This window comes from Pyxicephalus adspersus, chromosome 5 (assembly GCF_032062135.1).
Source record: "Pyxicephalus adspersus chromosome 5, UCB_Pads_2.0, whole genome shotgun sequence".
Taxonomy (NCBI): Eukaryota; Metazoa; Chordata; class Amphibia; order Anura; family Pyxicephalidae; genus Pyxicephalus; species Pyxicephalus adspersus.
Genome location: NC_092862.1, coordinates 30,037,910 through 30,050,225, shown reverse-complemented (window position 1 = coordinate 30,050,225; position 12,316 = coordinate 30,037,910). Strand labels below are relative to the sequence as shown.

Genomic DNA, 12,316 nt, shown 5'->3' with positions numbered 1-12,316 from the left:
AATTCAAAGTGCTAAGGACTTGTAATAACTAAGATCTATTCAATCTCATCAAGGGTATCTCATACATAAAAAATCATCAGCCTATGTCTGCATTACACAGAGAAAATGAAAAGCATACAAAGTACTTTTGCAGTCAAAAAATAAACTACTAAAAGTTTTACAAGGATTCAAGTTAACAAAATTTTATATAAGTTTGTTTTTATTTGTACTTGTTAGTGAAGTGTATGGGTGTATGTTGGCTTTGTTTGTTCTGTACAAGTAACAAGTAACATTATTCCTTTATGTGGTTTCCTAAAAGTAAAAGGTTTAGTCTTGTTCCTTCCTCCTGTTCCAGTCCCCATTACATTTGAGGGAGATTTACAGAGATATAAAGATACCCATTATCTTGTATAGATACCTATTGGGGTTAAGCTTCTATTTATAAAGTATTGTGTTGCACTTAAGCTGCGTACACACTTGCAATTTTTGTCGTTGGAAAGGATCTTTCACGATCCTTTCCAACGACAAAGGGAGTGCACGATGCATGAACGGTGCTGTACATACAGCACCGTTCATGCTCTATGGAGAGGGGAGGGGGAGAGCGACCCTGCTGCGCGCTCTCCCCTTCCCTTTCATTAGGATCGGCTGTCGTCCATCGTCAGTGGATCCGGCAGGTCGGTCGTCTGGACGATGGACGACACCGACTGTACACACGCCAGATTTCTGCCCGATAATTGGCCGATGCCGATTATCGGGCGATAAAAATCTGACGTGTGTACGTAGCTTAAGGTGTTCGTCAAAGCTACTTACATTTAGTTTAAAAGGGAAACAGAAAATCTTGACTTCTGCATTTGCCCATCCATGCAATCATTATCCCACCTCTTGTATTGTTCATTACATGCAACAAACATTTATCTCTTCTTATACAAAAAGATCATACAGAGTCACTGTTCCTTTCCATCATTATTAGGCAGGCAACAGAAAAATGACTCATATATTAAAACCCTCCTTACTTCCCACCCTTCCATATGCCCCCTCCTATTGTGTGATACGTTCCCTACCTCCTAGATTGTAAGCTCCTCAGGGCAGGGTCCTCTCCTCCTCCTGTATCACTGTCTGTATCTGTCTGTCATTTGAAACCCCTATTTAATGTACAGTGCTGTGTAATATGTTGGCACTATATAAATCCTGCTTATTAATATTATTAATAATTTTAATAAGAATAAATAATATTACCAGAGAATAACCAGAATTAGGTTTTACTTGTGTTTGTTTTGTAAAACAAAAAATGTGTTGGCAATTCGATGCTCATCTATCCATAAAAACACCCTAGTTGCCTGGCTGTCGTGTAGTTTTGGACTCGCTGTCCAGGGCCAAATGATTCAAATGATTGGCTTAAATTGCTACTAGGCTGTTTTCTGTTGAGAGGATAACCGAAAAAGCTCTATACCCAGCCATTCTAAAGAAGGCTTGTAATGGCAACTCAGCTTTTATCTTAGCACAAGTTTCTGTGACAGTGCTCCGTTGGTTCCAAAAAGGAATCCAAACATTGCACAAAAGTTATTGAGTAATGAAAAGCCAAAAGTTTGCATATAGGTTTCTAATGACAAGTCAGCTTCCATTTCATTTGCTCATATTTCATATTTGCAAAATGGTTTACTACATTTATTCTTTACATTGGTCCCCTCTGTCCTATATTGCAACAAATCTGACAATTGTCTTTGTCAACTCAACCAAAACAATGTCACAACAATAGGGTTAATCCTATTTTCTTGTCTTTTTCAAACATCTCTTAACAAAGGCTTTACGGCATAAAGGAGAATGAAATCCAGCAAACATTCTATCATGGAGCAATTTCTTGGAGGGTGCTCACTTAAATTGGTCTATGGGGAATACAATTCAGCATTTGGCTGTATTGGGATCGCCTCTCCATTTTCTGCGTGTGCACAATTTGGCTTCAGTAGTTTGACTCTTCTTTTTGTTCGTGCAGTGACCTCGGGAGAGGAAACCTCGCTTTGTTCTCCGGGTTTTGTCTGTGGATCTGGGGTCATTCTTTGTTACAACATGATATTCATGTGACGTCGAGTGAATGTCAATAGGAAGCAGAGAGTGAAGGATTGTATAAATAGTCCTTGAGTTACCCCACCATACAGTTTTATTCTTTTATCAGATAATCACCGTACAATAGCCAAGCCCACCTGCAGGAGATGGTCTTTTGTTGCTTGTTTCTGCTGGGTCCTGCAAGCATGGGGTCAGCTATCTGTGGCTGTTCTGAGTAGGGGGATGATAAAATCATGTCAAAATTCGGAAGTCAGGCAAATGTGAGTAGGACATTTAAAACCTGGGCACCCACTGAGCTTTTTAGACTTGATCCCAACTTTTTCCTGGTATAAATATATATTCATCCGTTTCATTGCCTGCTAGCAGTCTGGGTTTTAATGCCCCTATGTCTTCTTTAATAGTATGGTGCTTGTGCCATGAAAAAAGTATCTGGAAAGGTTTGTTTTTTTTATTTTTAAAGGCATTTTAATAAAAAAATTAACTCCTAAATGATTTTATTTCCATTTAATAAACTGAACTACTTGTCACTATTTAGCCTGAACAGTTTATTGTACAGCGCTGCGTAATACGTTAGCGCTATATAAATTATGTTTAATATTATCAGTTGTTAATTGTTGATGATGCCTGCACTTACTTCATTTGCTGCATCCCAGAACCTGTAAACGTTCTATACATATCTTGTCTTTTCTATATGGAATAGCCTCTTGAATACACATACCAAAAAAAAAAGCTTCTATAGTGTAAATGAGGTGTCAGAACATGAGTGATCTACAATAACCCCCATGTTTCAGTTGATAAATGGGACCCAGTTTAACAAGAGGTGAACATATGTTCAGGAATATTTGCCAAAATAATGGGATTATATCAGAGATGCATTAACTCTAACATGTGCTTCTGTCTTCTTACTTTAACTCTTTATAAAGAACATGATAAACAAATGATGATAAACATTCCATCAGTCAAATTACAGGGCAAAAAACATGCCTACAAAAATCTGAGTTTAAGTAAAGAAAGCCATATCTATAGGAACATGGTCTGACAAGGCTTATGTTGGGGAAATTCAGGGTCTGAACAGAACCCTAAGGTCATCCTTATAATAACTTTGGGGTAAATTGTTATTCCAATTATAACCACAAAAAAACATTGCTTACCTTTACGGTTAAATGAAATAAATCTGGACAGAAATCACTCTTCTAATAAAAGACCCTAAAAAAGAAATAAAATTATTATTAAAAATAAAACATCTTCATCTTCAAGGAAAATCAGGCAACACAAATTCACAAAAACTGACACGAAAACTTAAGTTATTCACTGCAAGTGTTATAAAGTTCTTCTTCTGCAATGGGTTGTGTCCTAGCTTCGCCATTTGCAATTAATACACATAGAGTACTTGGTGGTATAAAACTGGTGGTCTAACCATTTTCCTAGTATATACCTGCCTTGCTGTTTAATACCTCACTGTGGTATATAATATTAGGGGACAACAGATACACGCGTTAGCCCAGTACATCCTTTTATTGTACAGTGCTGTGTAACATGTTGGTGCTATACACATACTGTTTATTAATATTAACATTTAGAACTCAGTCCATGGTGTATCCAGCAAAGTCCCACGGAGTTCCCTGGGATCATGTGACCTCCATTTACAAACCTCTTTCTGTTCAATTGAACAAAGGAAGCTATGTGATTTGTAAAGATTTGGTATTGTGATTTTGACTTCCCCCCTTTTTTTAACCTCCTTGTCATTTACTTTCAAAGTGTTCCACAAATGTTGCTAATCTGATGTGCACATGTTTGGAGTACATTGCTGTGCTTTAAAATATGCTTTTTTTCTGAAGCAGTGAAAGGATGTGATGCTATAACCTGATTGGCTCCTTGTGCAGCTCCATCCTCTCACACTTTAGCTCTGCTATACAGAACATGCTTACTTACACTGTTTGAACCTGAAAATACATTTAATGTTGCATCATTGATTACACTGCATTCTGCATTACTTGCATCTTTTATATCTGCCTGGAGTTCAGCTTGAATGCCCTGCGTTTATATATATGATAATGATTACAGAGCTGCATTAGTTTGTGTACTTTACATCTACTTAGTTCAGCTTTAAAGGTAAAGTGTAGTTTGATAAAACATTTCACTATAGCTTAAACATAAATCATATAGTTTTGTTTTTTTAAAGAAGAATTAACTGCTTTTTTCATCTGGTTCATTTTTTACATCTGTGTTTCTCAGCCAGGTTCCTCCAGAGGTTGCCAGGGGTTCCTTGAGGAATGAGCAATTTCTGATGCTCAGGTCAGTTTAACCGACACCAATGATCTTTTTGGCTGATGATCTGTAAGAGTGAAATTCTCCCCAATAGACAACCATGTAAGAGACATTCTTCCCTCTGACCACCATAATATACTGTGAGCTGTGGATAGTAATTATAGCAGGGGTTCCCAGAGGACCTGAAAGTTATATTTCAAGAGTTCCCTATGTTAAAAAGGGGAGAAGAGAAGCTCCAATTTATACCCTTACCCCCTCTGTATACTGGGACACAACATCTATACAGAGCCCCTCCATCAACGTCAGATAGTCCGGTCTTTACTCTCAGATCCTGGAATATTACCGGCACACTTCTATGGGAATTTCCTTCATATATAAAAATGATCTGCTTGTGTATGACCAGCATTAGCCCTCATGTATAGAGATGCAACCAAATTTTCCTTTAGATTTGATGTGACTGATATAATTAGAGCTTTGCTACAAGGGCAATCAAATTGGTGTCACACATTAAACTCTTTAATTAGTGGCACACAGAAGCGGAGACATGGAGATTCCTGTATTAACACATTTCCTGCAGTCTGCAGCATTCCCCAGCAATGATACAATATGGTCAAATCTGAAGAATAGTGTAAATGCATTTAAATGAAGAAAATGGATGTTATGTAAAATACACCCAGTACAGATATGCCTGTGGTACCATAGATCTGAATATTGTTTCATTTTATAGATCTAAAAAAACAGTGCAGTGTTCTCCCTAGAAATATTTTCAAGCTGGGTAGGAAGAAGCTGTAGGTGGATGGCAGTCCATCTTTTCAGTAATCACCCAATAACAGCCGGCTTGTGCACCCGGCTAATAGGGCTGGGGGAGACTCCTGAAGTGATAGCTGTATACTAAATACACATGGTCAACACGGCTGTCAGTGTACATCACTAAGTTGCCAACTTTCCCCCATTGTTCCTTTAGGGCTTGTTTAGACTGATGGTGACTCCTTCACACCACTGAACCCTGCCCATGATTGTGACAGTAAATGGAGAGTCTCACCTATGGCCTCCTATTGTGAATAAATCATTTCAGTAGAGCCAGCTGTAAAATATCGAATCCTTGGTGCATTCTGTGGTAAGGTTGTCCACTTTCCTCCTAACATTTGGAGTTATGATTACCATTTTTTTTAACTTGATGCAGTGGGAGAAAGCGGAACTTTCATTAAAAAAATGACATTTATCTTGACTTTTGCCTCTCATTCTCTTCAGGTCCCAGTAGATCCTGTGCTGTTCTGAATTTGTTCTTCTATCTGGGGTAGAGGAATCAGTGAGCACCTCCAGCCTATGGAATCTTCTTCAAGGTTCTTCTTACATCACCCAATCTGGCACTGCGCAGGCGCAAAATTGGGTGACATTTCCACATGTAAATGAAAAGAAACATTTTGGACAAGCACAGATCAGACAGGCGCAGCTCAAATCTATACATGATATATATGTCATGGTTAGCACTTCGGGGCAGGGTCCTCTCCTCCTGTGTTACTGTCTGTCATTTGCAACCCCTATTTAATGTACAGCGCTGTGTAATACGTTGCCGCTATATAAATCCTGTTTAATAATAATAATGGTTTCAGCTTCAGCTTTCCCATTCAGTCTTTACCACTATGGCGGTAACAACAGAAGGTGAGGGATCCTTCACTTTAAACTAAAAATGATAGCCACTCCCCTTTTTTTCAAATGGCATACTAGGTCCTCTTAGAAAATTACCTAATAGATTTATACTTGTCATAGACATATAAATGTCTTCCAAAGGATTTGTAATCCTCTGTAGACAATTATCGTTTGTAAAACTGGCCATGACAATGCAGGAAAGTGACAACATTTTTTCTGCTACAGTAAATCACTCCAGCGTTGTCACATCCCCACCCCCAGCCTGGCAGTACATAGCCATCCAGATTAGATCAGCCTACAACTTTGTAAGTTGTACCATCAATACCATCTTCACCTTTGTGTTGCTCATGTCATGCTTAGGGCCCTTCCAACATGGGCAGGAGGGTTTATATACAACTGTGAATATATAGACATCATGCAGATTGGGTATCTGCAGTGATTATTTGGACAAAGTGTCTTGTCTTTTAGCTAAAAATCACTGCTTTTGTATCACATGGGAGCTTTTCCTGTCCTGCCAGGGTCATTACAGATATTGTTATCCTCACACCTCTTCTAGGTCAGAACACTGAAACCTGAGCATTGGAATGATCAGCAATGGCAGATTTTCTCATGGCAGGATCAATCAATAAAATATAATTTAGGACAAACACAGTGCAAGCATGAGATGTCTTCAGGTTAGAACTGTTGGGTGACAAATCTTCAGTTCCTTACAGAAATCAGATGAGTGTTGATGGAAGGGATCTTTGTGATTGTTTCCAGTGACAGATGAATGAATGAGTGCTGTACACACAGATCTGTTCTGTTCTATGGAGAGAGGAGGAAGAGTGAGTGGCACCCCACTGTGCTCTGCTTTACAGGAATGCACGGTGATCATTCCCAATCAATGTCCATCAACCACCGCCAACTGATGATCAACCCTGGAGGGCAGCTGTAAACACTGCAAATTTTCACATCCTGGGCATCAATCATCTGATGCAAGCACACAGCCAATTAATTACCTTACTTGAGTCCACAGACAGCGAATACTAAAACCAATGGTGAAATAACTCGATCTGCTGGTAAATCAGAGATCTGACGCTGAATCGTGCATTCTTTTTGTACCAGAGTTGCCATGGGAGTGCTAGAGCTGCTGACACGGTGCCAACCATGGGGAGCCGCATAAATCAGATTTCCACTGCCGAAAACTCGCATTTCGGCATCATCACAATCTGTATTACAACACCACAATCTGACCACACATGGGATGATCCCTCTTTATAATGCAGCCTCCTAGAAGTGACATTGTACAGATAAGAAATACTGCCTATGTTGTTATCAGGATACAATCTCGCCTATTGTGTGATACTGCCCCCACCTTTTAGATTGTAAGCTCTTTGGGGCAGGGTCCTCTCCCCCTGTCACTGTTTGTATTTGTCTGTCATTCACAAACCCTAATTAAAGAGGAACTAAAAAGAGGGCTAAAAGTCCCCAACAACAAAAAAAATACATTTACCTTCAGTACCGCAGGGCTGCCGACCAGTCTGGAGGTCTCTTCTATCAGGTTCCGTGTTGTCCCGATACCCTTCTTCGGGCCGGCGCGCTGCCATCTTCTCTTCTTCCAAGCCGCGGGATCGGGAAAAAAAAACTTGCCGATGTCACTGCGCATGCGGAAATTTTTTTCCCTTTTGACAAAAGGGCTCTTTCTGCGCATGCCCGAGATGCTAGGGCATGCGCAGAAGGAGCGCCCAAGAGCTTCCCGAGATGCGTGACGTAGGTATCCCGGCGCTCCTATTTATTCTCTATTGCCTAAGCGATCGAGAATTTGGGGCGGTGCTGCACCCTTTTTCAAAGGGTGTTGCATTTAAAAAAAAACAAACAGAATTTTTACATAAAAGGGTTGTCTACCTTTTTATGTAAGGTGAAAATTCTGAATTTAGGTAAGTTTTAATGTACAGCGCTGCGTAATATGTTGGCGCTATATAAATCCTGCTTAATATTATTATTAATAATAATAGTAATATCAGAAGCAATCTCTAAAACATAGGATATCCTGTACAGATGTTACAATCTGATTGTACAATTTCCTATAGATCTAGCGGCAACCATGCAATGTCAGTGCCGGACCAATCAGAGTCATATTGATTGGTCAGTTGGTCAGATTGTAGCGTGTATGAACCTGCAATCAGTCGAAGCAGCAATGCTTCACACCCTGACCATGCCAGTCTGCAGTGCCCAGCACAGGGTAAGACTGCCAGCACAGATCACATGGGACATGCACACCCCTCCCCCACTGCTGCTGTCACCATGACCACTGCATTAAGGAGTACAAACATAGTTAAAAAGCAACTAATATTGTTTACCCAGCCATGAATAGCATAATTCACATTAAAAGGATTGTGCTTTATAGAATAATTGCTTTATAATAAATAAAAGCGGGTCACCCCCTCTGTCAGCACACAGAGACCACCACACACAAGAATACATACCAAGCAGGAATGACAACAATCACACAAGGAAGTCCAGCACTCACCAACACGGACTGCGAACAGAGTCCAATGAGCAGCCAGGATGGAAACGAGGCGTAGAACTCATCCAGCAATAGCTTGCAGTGTGGTGAGAGTGAGGTGTGGAGCGCAACTATAAGATCCTGAGCTGAGCATGCGCACTGTAAGCCAATAAGGCACGCTTATGAGTCCTGACAGCAGTGACAGCTGTATAGCAGAGTGAACGCAAGAAACAGAACTGAGCTCTGATTTATTCCTAGGGCTTCATTTATAAAACAGGGAATCTGACATTCCCTTAAACATTCCTTGCTGGGAAACTTCCAGGCTCATGTGTTTCAAAGGCAATAAATGATTCCCGCCAGGGAATGTTTGAGAGAATGTCAGATTCCCTGTGTTATAAATAGATCCCATTGTCATTATAAAGCACGCTTAGCTCTCTGATATATTATTGTTTCTACTATTTACAGTTGTTTCATGTTTAAAGAATACCAGGTAAAGCGAAACTAAACCCAGGGCAACATACCGTTCCAGCAACTGGTGCCGCCATCTTGCTTCTCTTCCTCCTCTTTTGAACAATCTGGCAATCTTCCGGGATGATATAACTTCCACGCAGGCGTGCGAAGTTTATTTATCCCTGGTACATGCATAGAAAGCCAGAATTGCTGGGTTTCCCTGGCAACCAAAGAAGACGCGCATGCGCAGAATACTCGGAGCAATCAGGCAGGTAGGACGCATTATTGCAGAAGGGACGTCACCTGTCTCTGCAATAACCTCCTGCCTGTTCTTACAAACTTAAAAAGGGAACTTTAGTCCCCTTTTTCAAGTATTATAGATAGGGAAGGGGATAGATGCACTGTCAGGTTTTTACCTATACATAAACTAAACGATACTTATCCAATGGACTTCACATAAGCTAAATGAGGTGGCCATGACTCTAATCATGCATCACAATTTTATAAAAAAAAAAAACCCTGTCAAATGCAATTTACAACAGTCACAAATCACACCAAAGCTCTACTAGTGTGTAATAAAGAGGAGCTGGGTTTTAATTAACGTGGATCTATCATCACATTCTAAGAATCATATAAAAGCGTGGATATCCCTTTTAAACATTCTTTATTTATGGACATTTTGGACAACAAGAAAAAAAACACAAATGAAGGTACATTATTATTACACAGTATTTATATAGCGCCATCATATTACACAGCACAGTACAAAGTCATGTCACTAACTGTCCCTCAAAGGAGCTCACAATCTAATGTCCCTACCATGTTATATGTCATTAATGTAGTCTCAGGTCATTTTTTCTTTTAGGGAGAAGCCAATTAACCTCACTGCATGTTTTTGGGATGTGAGAGGAAACCCATGCACGTACAGGGGGAACCTGCAAACTCCATGCAGCTAATGTCCTGGCAGGGAATTGAACCTGGGACATAGTGCTGCAAAGGCCAGAGTGCTAACCCCTGAGCCACCATGCCACCATGCCACCCGATATATGAAACTCGTATCAAAGTAAAAAATATGACAAATGTTTCACAAGCTCTAAAAGAAGGCTGAATGTCAAAAATGAAACTCATGATCCAGCAGATATCACTGAGTCAGCAATCTTTCTATTTCTTTCACCTGTATGAGACTCTTCTACCTTTCAATAGGAAAGAAAACAAATGTTCCTCTTATTGTTCTCTTAATTTTTTAGGGAGGTTCCCTTCTGTCTTTACCACTATGAGGGTAAAGACTTAAAGGGAACCGGCAGCGTCCTTCGATACTTGGTCACATAATATTAATATTTTAATATAGCACCAACATATTATGCAGCGCTGTACATTAAATAGGGGTTGCAAATGACAGACTAATACAGACAGTGATACAGCAGGTGAGGACCCTGCCCCGAAGAGCTTACAATCTAGTAGGTAGGGGAATTTCACACACAATAGGAGGGGAGATATGTAATGGTGGGAAGTAGTGATGGTTTCAAATGACAGAAGAAGATGGGTAGGCAAGTTTGAAAAAATGGGTTTTGAGTGCTCTTTTAAATGAGCAGAAAGTAGGAGCAAGCCGAATAGGACAAGGAAGACCATTCCAGAGAGTTGGAGCAGCTCTAGAGAAGTCTTGTATCCGTGCGTGTGATGAGGTTATGAGTGAGGAAGCCATTCGTAGGTCATTGGAGGAGCGGAGAGAGCGGCAGGGGGAGTATTTTTTAACCATGTCAGAAATGTAAGTGGGACAATAACTGTGTAGGGATTTGAAGGCAAAGCACAGGAGCTTGAATTTGATTCTAAGGTAAAAAGGAAGCCAATGGAAAGAACTACAAAGAGATGTAGCGGAAGAGGAGCGGAGGGAAGGATGGATGAGTCTGGCTGCAGCATTCATGATAGATTGTAGAGGGGAGAGTCGGGTTAGTGGAATACCAGCGAGAAGGATGTTACAGTAGTCCAGACAGGAGATGATAAGAGCATGAACAAGGAGTTTGGTGGTCTCAGGGGACAGGTAGGGGCGGATTTTGTAGATGTTGCGTAGGTGAAAGTGACAGGACCTGGAAATGTTCTCAATATGGGGGGTAAATGAGAGAGCCGAGTCAAAGGTGACACCAAGACAACGTGCCTGAGGGGAGGGCCAAATAACAGTGTTGTTAACAGTTAGATATATGATGTGAGAAGGACTCAGAATAAAGAAGATGCCGGTACTGGACAGAGATGCAAGTACTGGAAAGAAGATCTTGACTGGAAAGTCAAGACATCACTGGTAAAGTTATGTGACTTTTTTTTTAATGTCATCAGAACAAGAGGAGTGGGGAAATAATCTTCCAATAGGGATATCTGTTCCCATGACAAAACTGTTTAAAGCAGAATTAAAGTTTAAATTGTTTCTATAGATTTGCCACACAGTAATTCATTTAGGAACAGAATCCTGTTTAAAAAGAAGTACTTGAAATGGTTAAACTCACTCCTTTTAGTATCAGCCTGTTTCTTGTCATACTCATCTTCCCCCAAGAGGGAACAGACAACTGGAGATAAACAAACCAGAAACCTCTGCCTGACATATGATCTGTCTGTAGGTTATGGTAGGTTACAGGATATGATCTAATCATGCAATATGGCTGCTATTACCTTTACTGTAGTAATAAACAGAGGTATTGACAGCAGATTTAACTGTTCCATAGCCTGTTGAAATGAGAAAAATGTTTTTGGACCACACGAGTTTGACTTTAATAGGAAAATATCTTTATGCTCTGTGGACAAGTCTCCGGCTACCAGCTTATGAACCTGTGAAACACAAGTCTTTAACATTATGAAGATGCCTTCACTGTCCGGGCCACCTTCCCAATCACTTACTGTATATAATGCACCTGAAAAGAAACAAAATTATACTTACATTATACTGTCTTCTGCATTGCCAGGAATGATACTGCCGCTTGATATGGTCATAGTCATTTATTTTAATGGTATCCATATATTTTGTTTAGAGTGGGGAAAAGATAAAGTTGCCTGTATCACTGCTAGGAATAGTCACCCTTTGCATTTTGCCAGATGACCATTGTTAGTAGTACAGAAGGTAATGGAAATTCCAAATTTTGCAGTTATCAACAAAACAGGAATATAGTGTAAATGTCCCTACTTTGGAGAGATGTCCACTAACATCTTGTTTCTAGGGCAAAAAAAGACGTGCCCAAATGATACAGAATATCAAAAGGTTATAGCCCAAGGCATTTATGCTGGCTGTCTGGAGTTATACAACCTTGTTCTAACCATTTGTCTATTTTTATCCAAAAATTTAGAACAAAACAGTTCCGTCTTTAGATATACTTTAAAGAGACCTTTCCTAAAAATGTAAGATCCCCTATCTGATATCCCTTCCTCCCCATTTAAAAAAAA

The 12,316-nt window shown here is 40.0% G+C and overlaps 1 protein-coding gene across 9 annotated transcripts in view; it reads right to left on the bottom strand.

Moving 5' to 3' along the window:
• The window catches only part of PEX2 (peroxisomal biogenesis factor 2), a 34,229-nt gene extending 25,744 nt beyond the window's left edge, over positions 1-8,485 (bottom strand). For 2 of the 9 annotated variants that reach the window (XM_072411027.1, XM_072411029.1), the window contains exons 1-3: positions 8,424-8,448; positions 3,192-3,246; positions 2,178-2,250 (exon numbers count right to left, since the gene is read on the bottom strand). The gene's annotated coding sequence lies outside the window, so the exon portion shown is untranslated. Of the gene's footprint in view, positions 1-2,177; positions 2,251-3,191; positions 3,247-5,350; positions 5,538-7,450; positions 7,470-8,423 lie in introns of those variants that run through there. The other 7 variants (XR_011920787.1, XM_072411022.1, XM_072411028.1 and 4 more) reach the window with 6 other exon arrangements.
• Positions 8,486-12,316: the final 3,831 nt, after the last annotated feature.